Source organism: Suricata suricatta, chromosome 2 (genome assembly GCF_006229205.1).
Source record: "Suricata suricatta isolate VVHF042 chromosome 2, meerkat_22Aug2017_6uvM2_HiC, whole genome shotgun sequence".
Classification (NCBI taxonomy): domain Eukaryota; kingdom Metazoa; phylum Chordata; class Mammalia; order Carnivora; family Herpestidae; genus Suricata; species Suricata suricatta.
Window position 1 is genome coordinate 130,080,787 of NC_043701.1, and position 11,788 is coordinate 130,092,574.

General features: G+C 41.3%; 1 non-coding gene across 1 annotated transcript; it reads right to left on the reverse strand.

The window, feature by feature from the left end:
* Positions 1–527: 527 nt before the first annotated feature.
* Positions 528–633, reverse strand: LOC115286167. The gene has a single exon (XR_003905913.1). It is a non-coding gene; the product is annotated as a U6 spliceosomal RNA (small nuclear RNA).
* Positions 634–11,788: the final 11,155 nt, after the last annotated feature.

Consider the following 11,788-nt stretch of genomic DNA (forward strand, 5'->3'; position numbering starts at 1 on the left):
GGTAGCAAGCTGGATTTGGCCCACAGGCCAGAGAACCCATCCTAGTATAATAAAAAAAAAAAAAGGTATTTACAAGTTATAAATGTTAAGATATGGTTAATTGGGATACTGCTAAGAGGCTAGTTAACAGATCTATGAAATCTTAAGATACCAAGAAAAGACATCAATAATGTATGCAAGAGGCAAAGCTGGGAGTGAATGTTTTCTAAGATCATTTTATCTCATACATCAGAACAGCCCAGAAGCTTCCAGAATTCCCTCCTGTACCTTGTGCTTGTCTATTTCACTCACCGGTGAGACTAATAAGGTGCAGACCCTGGTAATGCTTGCTCATTTTCTCTTCTTTCTATAGTTTGCAACACAGGCTACTACTGCTCTGAAAAGAGGAAGTACTGTATCTGTATCAGCTGATATAAACAAAGCCCTTCGCCTTGGGGTGTGATTTGAGCATCTTGCGGTAATGAATGCACACTGTAGGTTTATTTGTGAAGTGCCTTGAGGGAGTGAGCAGAACAGAGGCTTTGAAGTCAGAGCCACCAGACGCCATGAATTTGCACATCATCTTGCACAGGGGCAGTGCTAACCTTCCCTGTATCATTCCAAGTTTAGTGTATGTGCTGCCGAAGTGAGTGCCAGAGCCAGCCCGCTTCAAAACCAGGCTCCTTCCCTTTCTTGTTATTTAACTTCGGGCCGCTTACTTCACCTCTCTGAGCCTTAGTTTCCTTATCTACTAAGTGGTAATAATTATTACTTCTACTTCATGGCATGGTCAGCAATAATTGCCATTTTCTGAGCACCAAACGTAGGCCCAGCACTGGGATAAGTGCGTTGCATACATTGTTTCATTTAACCCTCAAAAGAGGCCACAGCTGGTTTACTGTGGAGGAACAGAGAATGAGATCGTATGATGTTACTTCCCTTCCTCCTCACCCAGAGCAGATCCCTCCTCAAGGTGTCTGGGATCATCCTGCGGAAGCCTTTGGACAGGAGTAAAGGAGGATGTTTAATTCATGTTATTGGAGTGGAGTTTTCTCTGCTGTATTGTCTCTCTGAACTGAACTTAGCAAGATCCCTGGGAGTTGATGTACAAAGCCGCCCAGGGCTGGCACTGGCTGAGGCCGTGCTTAGGACTTTACGAGGCCTTCTCCCAGAGGCTTCCTGCTTCTTCGACATTCTCTTTTATCCGGGCTTTTCTGGGGGGTAGAGAGGATGCTTTTTACTGTCCACTACTGGTTTTACGATTGTAATTTCCAAACCTGTGTGACATTCCTCCTTCCAATTCGAGTTCATCCCAATTTTTAATTAAATCACATTAATTTGCTTATTGAATAGGTAATATAGTTTCATGGTCCAAAATCATAATGACTCCCTCCTACCCCTGTTCTCCTGCCACCAACATCCCCTTCCCAGATCACTGATTATCAGTTTCTATGCCTTCTTTATGCACATGCAAGAATATAGATAGCTTTTATACAAATATTAGCACCCTATACAAGTGTTCTGAACCTTCTTTTGTTATTTTAAAATGAATCTTGAACATCCTTCTGTATAAAGAGCTTTCTCATTAAAGTGGCCTCTGTTAACTCAAATGCCCTCAGCAGTTTCGAGCTCACTGCCTCAGAATAACAGGACCATAACTTATTTAACCAAATCCCTATTTATGATGATTAGAAGTGTTTCCAATCTTTTGATTGTACAAAAAAAACTTCAAAGAAAACCTTTTATCCATGACACTTTCTGAAGCAGGGATCTTAGTCCCAGGCATCTGTTTTCACACAGGACTGGGAGGAAGCAGTCAGCCCTTTGTGCAGACAGCAGGAATTGGGCACAAGAAAACACAGGGCCAAACAGCTCTAAAAACACAGTGTAACCTCAATAAAGCTGAAAAAGATAATAAATAAAAGCATAGCATAAGCAAATGCCCTAAAAGAAAGAGGAAACTCTCCCCTCTGCTAACGTGTATTCCATGGCCAGGGAAAGGGAAGGGCCAAAAGTGAAAGTACTCATTTACCTTTTATTATCTCAGATGAGATAAGAAACTCTTGGAAACTACCTCTTTTCTTCGTCCTTCTGTTTCCTTTCTCAATCCTTATGTCCATATTCTATCAGAAACTACTGACCTTCCTTGAATTTTTATTAGCAATTCAAGATGCTTCAGTCATAATTCCTGTGACCAGTAGGCAGATGCCAACTGAAATGCTCTTTGGGTTTAGGACTCACTGCCGTTGGCTCATAAAAAGGACAGGAAAGACTGGATAACAAAGAATGCAAGTCAGGACCCTTCCCTGCAGTATGAAAAAGGGTATTTATAAGGCAGCGGAGTGATGGGAGGTCCACGAGACCCACTCTCGGTTACCGCTTCTCCCGGCAGAATCTTTCAGGGGTGAAATGCAGTGAGGCACAGTCCTAGCTCCTTTGCAAGATTCACCTGAGAGTGGATTCTTGTTAGAAATGAATTTATTTCTAAAATGCAGGCAAAGAGGCTCACAGACGCTCTTATCTATTGCTTTTCTTGTTCTTTTTGCCATGAAAATTATCCAATATATCGTTCAGATCTACTTGTGCCAATTTGATTTTCCTTTACATTTATCCAGGCTTGAACAATGACCACTGTTCAGGCAGATTGATGCTTCCTGAGCCACTCATTTCTGTCGTATGTTAATATATCAATACCACCTTCCAGTAGTATGTCTTTCTGAATTATTCTGTTTTCCTTCCAATGCTTTTTAAGCTTCATTTAAAACAAAAACAAAAACCCTCTAACCATTTTTTCTCAAGATTGTCTCTATAAAGCATCAGCGAGCTGCTACTAGGCTGTATCTTCATATTTCAATATTTTTAGTTGCTCTTTTTTATTATCCATTATTATTACCATAGTATTGTGGAATTTCTCACTGGAGGGAATGTTTGGCCATTGGAAAAACGGAGATTTTCCTCTTTCCTGCTAAAACCCTCTCACAGCTGTAGCATTTCCCAGTTACAACTCTCCTGTGATGCCACAGATTCAGGTGAGCGCTGTCCATTTTTTTTTAATGATAAAAGTATCAGGCACCTGAGTGGCTCTGTTGGTTAAGAGTCTGACTCCTGATTTTACCTCAGGCCATGATCTCACTGCTCCTCAAGACTGAGCCCTGCGTGGGGCTCAGGGCCGACAGTGCGGAGCCTGCTTCGAGTTCTCTTTCCCTCCCTCTCTCTCCCCCATCTCCCCCCAAGGTAAATAAATAAATTTTTTAAAAAATGATAAAAGTATCAAAATACTTGTATATGTTTTAAAATGTAGGCTTTATTATTTCTCAGGTATGGGGAGGCGAACAAATCGTAAGATCACCACTGCAAAGAAAGTCTGTTACTCACAGTTCCCAGGAGGACGGGACAGGCCACACCACAGAGGTGATGCAGATGAGAACTAGTCTGTCCGAGGCACTTCCAGCAAGGGGGAGTGTGGGCCAGAGTCTTTATTTTGGTTTCTGCGGGAAGGAGCAAGAGAGGAGGGTAAGTAGGTTTCAGATTGGCTAGTATGAATGATTTCAGCAGGCTCTGAAGCCCAGACACTGTCCCCTGGTGATTAGGGCAGGGAAAAGTGGCCTTGAGTGTAAGAGTTTGAGAAAAGAAGTGGTGGGATGTGGACTCAGGCTTGGTGTGTTTGTAAACAAAAGGCACAAGGGCAGGTGAGTTGTTTCCTGTCCCTAGGAACTGGCTAGCCTATGAGAGGGGCAGCCTCTCCAGGTTTAGTAAGCATCAGAAATACAGAAAATAAAAAGGCATGATTAATATAGTATCAGTCAGTATGTCTGCAGGAAACAGAAGGCACACTCAATTTAGGACAATTCAACATGTTTGTTTATTTGGTTGTTTGTTTTCTATACGGGTATAACAACTTACAAAACCATGGAGAGGGTGTAGAGAAACTGCAAGAGACAGAATAGCTGTCATCATTCCTAAGAGGGAAGGGGGTGGCACTGGAGCACAGAACAAAGTTCTGAAAAGCAGTGACTGCCCTTCAGGGGACACAACCCGTGCCAGGTGCTCCTGCAAAGGGGTAGCTGCACCTCCTCATTCTCCCTCCCTCTGACCCCTGGCTGGGCCTCCCCATGGCCAAATGCAACTGGTCAGCCTCTGTGCTGAGGACAGCAAAGAATGGGTCTGAGGGACAAGAGGAGATGGCCAGGACTCTGCCTTACGTAAAACTTGGGAAACACACTGTGGAGATGCAGAGGCAAAGACACAACCAGATCTGGAGTCCTTTTTGCACCATCACAGCAACTAGCAAATGCCTTTTGAGTGGATCTTTCGTGTACTGTTAGCTCAAGGCTGCCATCCTGTGGCCACCCAAGGAATGGCCACCCTTCTAGATTTGAAGAAAAGTTTTTTAGGGGCCATATAAATATGTTGCTGGGAGAAAACAATCTTTACCTTTTATTGTCTTATCTTCCATCAGTTTTTAGTCTGGATAGAACTTACTTTGAATAATTTTGAAAGTAGAATAGAAAAAATTCTACACAAGGGGTTCCTGGGTGGTTCAGTTGGTTAAGCATTTGACTTCAGCTCAGGTCATGATCTCATGGTTCATGGGTTCGAGCCCCTCACGGAGCTTTGTGCTGACAGCTCAGAGCCTGGAGACTGTTTCAGATTCTGTGTCTCCCTATCTCTCTTTCTCTGCCTTTCCCTTGCTAATACTCTTTCTCTCTCTCAAAAATAAATAAACATTTAAAAAATAAGAAAAAATTCTGCACAAAAAAGCACAGAAGTTTAAAATAGAAATGATCTTTAAGACGATTTCTTATAAAGAAATAGCCAGGCAGTTTGTAAGACTAGTCCACTAAAATGCCAAAATTTAATGCATCACTTTGTTAAAGTTACTGTATATCAGATTATACATTTTTCACATAACTTTGTATCATGAAATTCTCCTTGTTCCTGAAGTGGCATCACTCCTAAGGAAAATCTCATTCCATGCTCACTGCAGAAACCAACCTGCTTGTGTTTGAAGTGCTTTCACTGGCTCATTTTTCTTCAGGGCTTCAACTGTACATGCATATCTGCACTTCTGATGTCTTCCCTTGAGCAAAGAAAAATCCTTCTTCCAAGTCCTTGTTAAACACAGATAGTACGCTGTCACTTTCTTGTTTCCTCTCTGAAACCAATTGTAAGGCTTAACTCTCATCACTAAGAAGCACAAAACTTTTGACACACTGAAAAAAACCTACCCCAGGCAAGCACTTTAGTTATCCTCAGCACAGTTTGGGGCATTGTGCCAAATGCATACCTAATGTCAGGCACAGTGAGGTGGAGCCTCTGGGAGGGGAGATGAGGTGAGAGGCTTTCAGACACTGATCTCCATACAGGATACGGAAGACAGGTACCTGACGGAGTCCAGAGAAGAGTTAGAACAGTTACATGCAGACAAATGGCTTCTTCTGTAGCTCTCTGAAAGAGAGATTCTACCATACTTTTGTATAAATTTACCATAAATACAGTGTTGTTGTGACAGGCTACTTCTGCTGAGCATCTACTGAGAGTCAGGAGCTCAGTGAGAGAAGCCAGTGGTGCACAAGACAGTCCTGGTCTCAAGGAGCTCACAATTCTCCTGTGGCAGTGATAAATAGTAACCACTGGCACGCGGTATAATGCACACTACAGTAGGAGCAGCCTGAGCAAGTGTAAGGTGAACAAGATTTCCTGGGATAACTCAACCCCCTTACTTTACTGAGGAGAAACTAAGTCTTTTGCATTTAACAGCTTGTCCAACATCTCCAAGATAGAAAATGGTACAGTCAAGACCAAAAAACAGGTCTTAATGACCTGAAGAAGGTGCGAAGCATCCCCCCCAAAGGAATATGGCTTATTTGGGGGGCATGCAAAGGGTCTGGGGCAGCTGCATGTATTTGTGAGTTGGTTTATGCATTTATCTAGTTTTCTGAAAATCTCTCCTTCCTTACTTCCACCTCAGGCTCTCACTTTAGATTTTTAGTTCTGGGTCACTCTCCTTATTCAAAGTAACAGAGCATCATGCCCAAGGTGGTCACGTAGTGAAAGTGTTTAGATTATAATGTGATAGAAGAGGAAGCAGAGGGGGAAAAAGAGTTTAAAAGAGGGAAGTAGTTGATAATTATTAATTTTTGTATTATGAGGTATCCTAGGACTGCCATGAAAAAGAACCACAAACTAGGTGACTTGACCCAACAAAAATTTATTCTCCCACAGTCATGGAGGCTAGAAATCAGAGTGTAGCAAGGGTCATGCTCCCTCTGAAGGCTAAAAAGGAGAATTCTTCCTTGCCTCTTCCTAGCCTCTGGTGATGGCCATCTGCCCTTGGCATCCCCTGGCTTACACTTCTATCACTCCAGTCTCTGCCTCTGCCAGTCACATGGCATTCCCCCTGTGTGTCTCTGTCCAAACCCTTTCTTTTTCTCCTAATCTTTATGAGATGTAATTGACATGTAATATTACATAAGTTTAAGATATACAATGTGTTGATATGATATACCTATATGTTGCAAAATGTATGTAACACCACCATGGTGTTAGCTAACACTTCCATCTTGTCACATAATTGCCATTTCATTTTGTTCTTTGTGTGTGTGTGATGAGAACCTTTAAGATCTACTCTCTTAACAACTGTCAAGTATACAATACTGTATTATTAACTATAATTAATTACCACCTATCTGTTAGATCACTAAAACTTCTTTGTCTTATAAGTGGAAGTTTGTACCTTTGGACTATACCATTTTCCCCTGCCCCCACCCCGAGCCCCTGGTAAATGATATTCTACTCTGTTTCTATGAGTTGAAATTTTTTAGGTTCCACATATTAACACTATCATACAGTATTTGTCTTTCTTTGTCTGACTTATTTCACTTGGCATTATGCTCTCAAGTTTCATCCATGTTGTTGCAGATGGCAGGATTTCCTTCACTTTTGTGGCTAACTAATATTCCTGTGTGTGTATGTGTGTGCCTATCATAATGTCTTTAACTATTCATCTGTTTACAGACACTTAGGTTATTTCTGTATCTTGGCTGTTGTGAATAATGCTGCAATAAACATGAGAGAGCAGATACCTCTTTGAGATCTTGTTTCCATTTCCTTTGGATATATAGCCAGAGTGGGATTACTGGATCAAATGGTAGTTTTATTTTTAATATTTTTGAGGATGGGGCACCTGGGTGGCTCAGTGGGTTATGCATCCAACTTTGGCTAGGTCATGACCTCACAGTCCGTGGGTTCAAGCCCTGCATCAGGCTCTGTGCTGACAGCTTGAAGCCTGGGTCTTGCTTTGGATTCTATGTCTCCCTCTCTCTGCCTTCCTCTGCTCATTCTCTCTCTCTCTCTCTCTCTCAAAAATAAACATTTTTAAAAATTTAATATTTTTGAGAAACCCCTGAACTGTTTTCCATAGTGGCTACACCAATTTACCTTCCCACCAGTGATGCATAAAATTTTTTCTTGGGGCACCTGGGTGGTTCAGTGGGTTAAGCGTCCGACTTCGGCTCAGGTTGTGATCTCACAGTCTGTGGGTTTGAGCCCTCACATCGGGCTCTGTGCTGACAGCTCAGAGCCTGGAGCCTGCTTCAGATTCTGTGTCTCCTCTCTCTCTGCCCCTCCCCCACTCATGTCTGTTTCTCTCTGTCTCAATAATAAATAAACATTTTAAAAAGCTCCTTCTTATCTGTATCCTCACCAACACTTGTTATTGATGACAGATGGTCTAACAGGTGTGAGGTGATATCTCATTGTGGCTTTAATTTGCATTTCCGTAATGGTTAGTGATGTTGAGCACTTTTTCATGTTACCTGTTGGCCATTTGTATCTCTTATTTGGAAAATTGTCTATTCAGTTCCTCTACCCATTTTAATAGGATTATTTAGTTTTTTGTTATTGAGTTATATTAGTTATTTATATATTTTAAATATTAACTCATTCAAATATTTTCTCCCATCCTATTGGCTATGTTTCATTTTATTGATTCTTTTGCTGAGCAGCTTTTTAGTTTGGAATAGTCCCACATATTATTTTTGGTTTTGTTGCTTGTGTTTGGTGTCATATCCAAAAAAATCATTGCCAAGACCAATGTTAAGGGTTTTTTTCCTTATATTTTCTTTTAGGAGTTTCGCAGTTTAAGGTCTTATGTTTAAATTTTTTATCTATTTTGAGTTTATTTTATGAGTGATGTAAGACAGAAATCGTATTTCATTCTTTCACATGTGGTTATCCAGTTTTCCCAACACCATTCATTAAAGAAACAATCCTTTCCCCATTGAGTATTCATGGCTTCCTTGCCAAATATTAGTTGACCATATAATTTTCCCCACTCTTATAAAAAGACATCAGTCATGTTGGATTAGGACAGACCCTACTGATCTCATTTTAGCTTGATTTCATCTGAAAAGTCCCTATTTTCCAAATAAGGTCACATTCAGAGGTTCTAGGAATTAGGACTTTAACATGTTTTTTTTTTATGTTTATTTATTTTTTCAGAGTGAGGGAGGGGCAGAGAGAGGAGGACAGAGTATCTGAAGCAGGCTCTGTGCTGACAGCACTCATGAACCAGGAGATCCTGGCCTGAGCTGAAGTTGGGCACTTAACAGACTGAGCAACCCGGCACCCCTTAACATATCTTTTTGATATGTTCAAAACCTGTAACATGGAGCATTTCAAACATAATACACAAGAAAACATATGCAGAAATAGAGAGTAGTATAAGGAACCCTACTGTACCTAGGTTCAACAATTATAAATGCACAGTCAGGGTGCTTGGGTGGCTCAGTTGGTTGAGCACCAACGTCAGCCCAGGTCATGATCTCACAGCCCATAAGTCTGAGCCCCACATTGGGCTCTGTGCTGACAGCTCAGAGCCTGGAGCCTGCTACGGATCCTGCATCTCACTCTTTGTCTGCCCCTCCCCCATGCATGCTCTATCTCTCAAAAATAAAAAATAAACAAAAAAATTTTATAAGTGCACAGCCAATCTTGTTTCATCTGTACCTCACCTCCTCTTTTCCCTTCCCTCCTGTATTATTTTCAAGCAAATCTCAGACTTCTTATCATTTCATCCATAAATTACTGATGCATCTCTAAAGAGAAGGACTTCTTTTAACCTGACCACAATATCATTATCAAAATCATCATCAAATTTCAATCATCTCATGAACTGTCTGTTTTTTTTTAACACTAAGTTTGCATCAGAGTCCAAATTAAGTTGTCAGAGTCATTGATACTTAAACTACCCTCCTAGGAGGAGGGTTAACAATCTCAGCCTCTTTGTTCTCCCACTGGTTGGTTGAGCACTGGATGATTTTGAATATGTAAAGGAACTCTGAAATTTAAGTGGATGGAGGGAGATCTGGGGGTGGGGGGGGGAAGAGGGAATACAAAATATAGCAGGGGGCAGGGGATATGCCAGAGGAAGTGTTAGACCCCAGGACACAGAGCTATAGTACCAGGAAACTGGGGGTAGGGTGAGGTGACCCAAATAGTAGTGGTAAGTGGCTACCAGACAGACTGTAAGAATAGGAAATCTGATAAATAATTTTTTATACCTTATACATCAGCTTCCCAGAGCTTTTCTCTTTCCAAACACAGCAAGCACTAAGTCTCCAAGCTGTTCTCCCCACTAAAAATACCCTCTCCCACTCCTATCCCAGCTCTTCAGCCTGGAGAACTCGCACACATCCTTCAAAGCCCAGCTTAGGGGCGCCTGGGTGGCTCAGTCGGTTGAGCGTCCAACTTTAGCTCAGGTCATGATCTCACGGTTTGTGGGTTCAAGCCCCGCATCAGGCTCTGTGCTGACAGCTCAGAGCCTGGAACCTGCTTCAGACTCTGTGTCTCCCTCTCTCTCTGCCCCTCCCCCACTCATCCTCTATCTCTGTCTCTTAAAAATAAAAAAACATTTAAAAAAAATTTTTAAACCAGCTTAAATGTCCATACATGTATGAAGACCTCTTTGAACTCTCCCTACTCAAAGCTGATTTACTCCTTTATTTACCGCCCCATAGGGCTTTGGACATGCCTCTACTCCAGCACCCCACAAATCATACTGTCATTCCTGAACACATGTCTGAGTCTCCCACTAAACTGTGGGCTCGCTGAGGCAGAGGGGCAATGCTGGCTCATCTTTGTGTCCTCAGTCCCCAGCCACAATGCCAGTACACAGAAGGCATTCAACAAATGCTTACTAAATGAAAGAAAACTCAGGCATGAGAGAGAAAAGAAAAGAAAGGGAAGGGAAAGCAAAGATAAAAATCAAAGGAAGAGAAGAAATAAGAAATAGAGACAAGAAAGGAGATACACATAAGGCAAACAATTGGTCCTGGCAAGGCAGAACCACACAGCTTGATTTTCAGGCCACAACACCAAGGTCAAATCAAGTCTTCAGTAACATTTCCTGAGCCAACACAGCATTTTAAAGTTTTTATTTAGTAATCAAATTTTAAGAATCACATCAAAATCCCAATTTCTAGTTCCTTAAACAAAAATAAAACTGTCTAGTTTATATAAAACTACCTCTTCCATGGTAACCACTGCTGGCTCTGAACACGCTTTCCCCGTTTACACAGTCCCCAGGACTCCCTACTGCAGCCCCAGCACGGAAGTTCAGTATCACTGGCCACTTACCACTGTGCTTGTGCTTTTCATTCTCTTATAATTGACCTACTTCATTCACTTACATCACCTGCCTGGCTCTTTGAACATTAATTTGTCACCCTTGTCCCGGACAACTTGTTCCATCTAGATGTTCTGTGGCTACAAAAAAAAAATTATAGTAATTATTATTCTAGAGCTTCATTGTCAAATAGAACTTTCTGAGATAGAAACGTTCTATAATCTATGCTGTCCAATATAGAAACCACTAACCATATGGGGCACTTGAGCATTTGAAGTATGGTTAGTGTAACTGACGAACTGCATTTCTGATATAGTTTCATTTGAATTAATTTAATTTTAATAGCCACAATGGAAAAAGGACAGTCTCTTCAACAAAAGGCAATGGGAAAAGTGGACAGCGATATGCCGAAGAATGAAACTGGACCACTTTCTTACACCATACACAAAATAAATTCAAAATGAATGAAAGACCTAAATATGAGACAGGAAATCATTAAAAAGCCCTAAAGGAGAACACAGGCAGCAACCTCTTTGACCTCAGCAGGAGCAACTTCTTACTAGACACATGGCCAAGGGCAAGGGAAGCAAAAACAAAAATGAACTGTTGGGACCTCATCAAGATAAAAGTTTCTGCACAGTGAAGAAAACAACCTAAAAAGCAACCTATGGAATGAGAGAAGATATTTGCAAATATCTTTGGTTGGTATCCAAAATCTACAAAGAGCTTATCAAACTCAACAGCCAAAAAACAAATAGTCCAGTGAAGAAATGGGCAGAAGACATGAATAGACATTTTTCCAAAGAAGACATCCAGATGACTAACAGACACATGAAAAAATTCTCAACATCACTCATCATCAGGGAAATACAAATCAAAACCACACTGAGATACCACCTCACACTGGTCAGGGTGGCTAATATTAACAATACAAGAAAAACAGATGTTAGCAAGGATGCAGAGAAAAGGGAATGCTCATACACTGTTGGTGGGAATGCAAACTGCTACAGCCACTCTGGAAAACAGTGTGGAGATTTCTCCAAAATTAAAAATAGAACTGCCCTCTGACCCAGCAATTGCTCTACTAGGTATTTACCCAAAGGATACAAAACTACAGATTAATGTTTATAGTAGCATTATCAATGATAGCCAAACTATGAAAAGGGCTGAATATCCATTGAC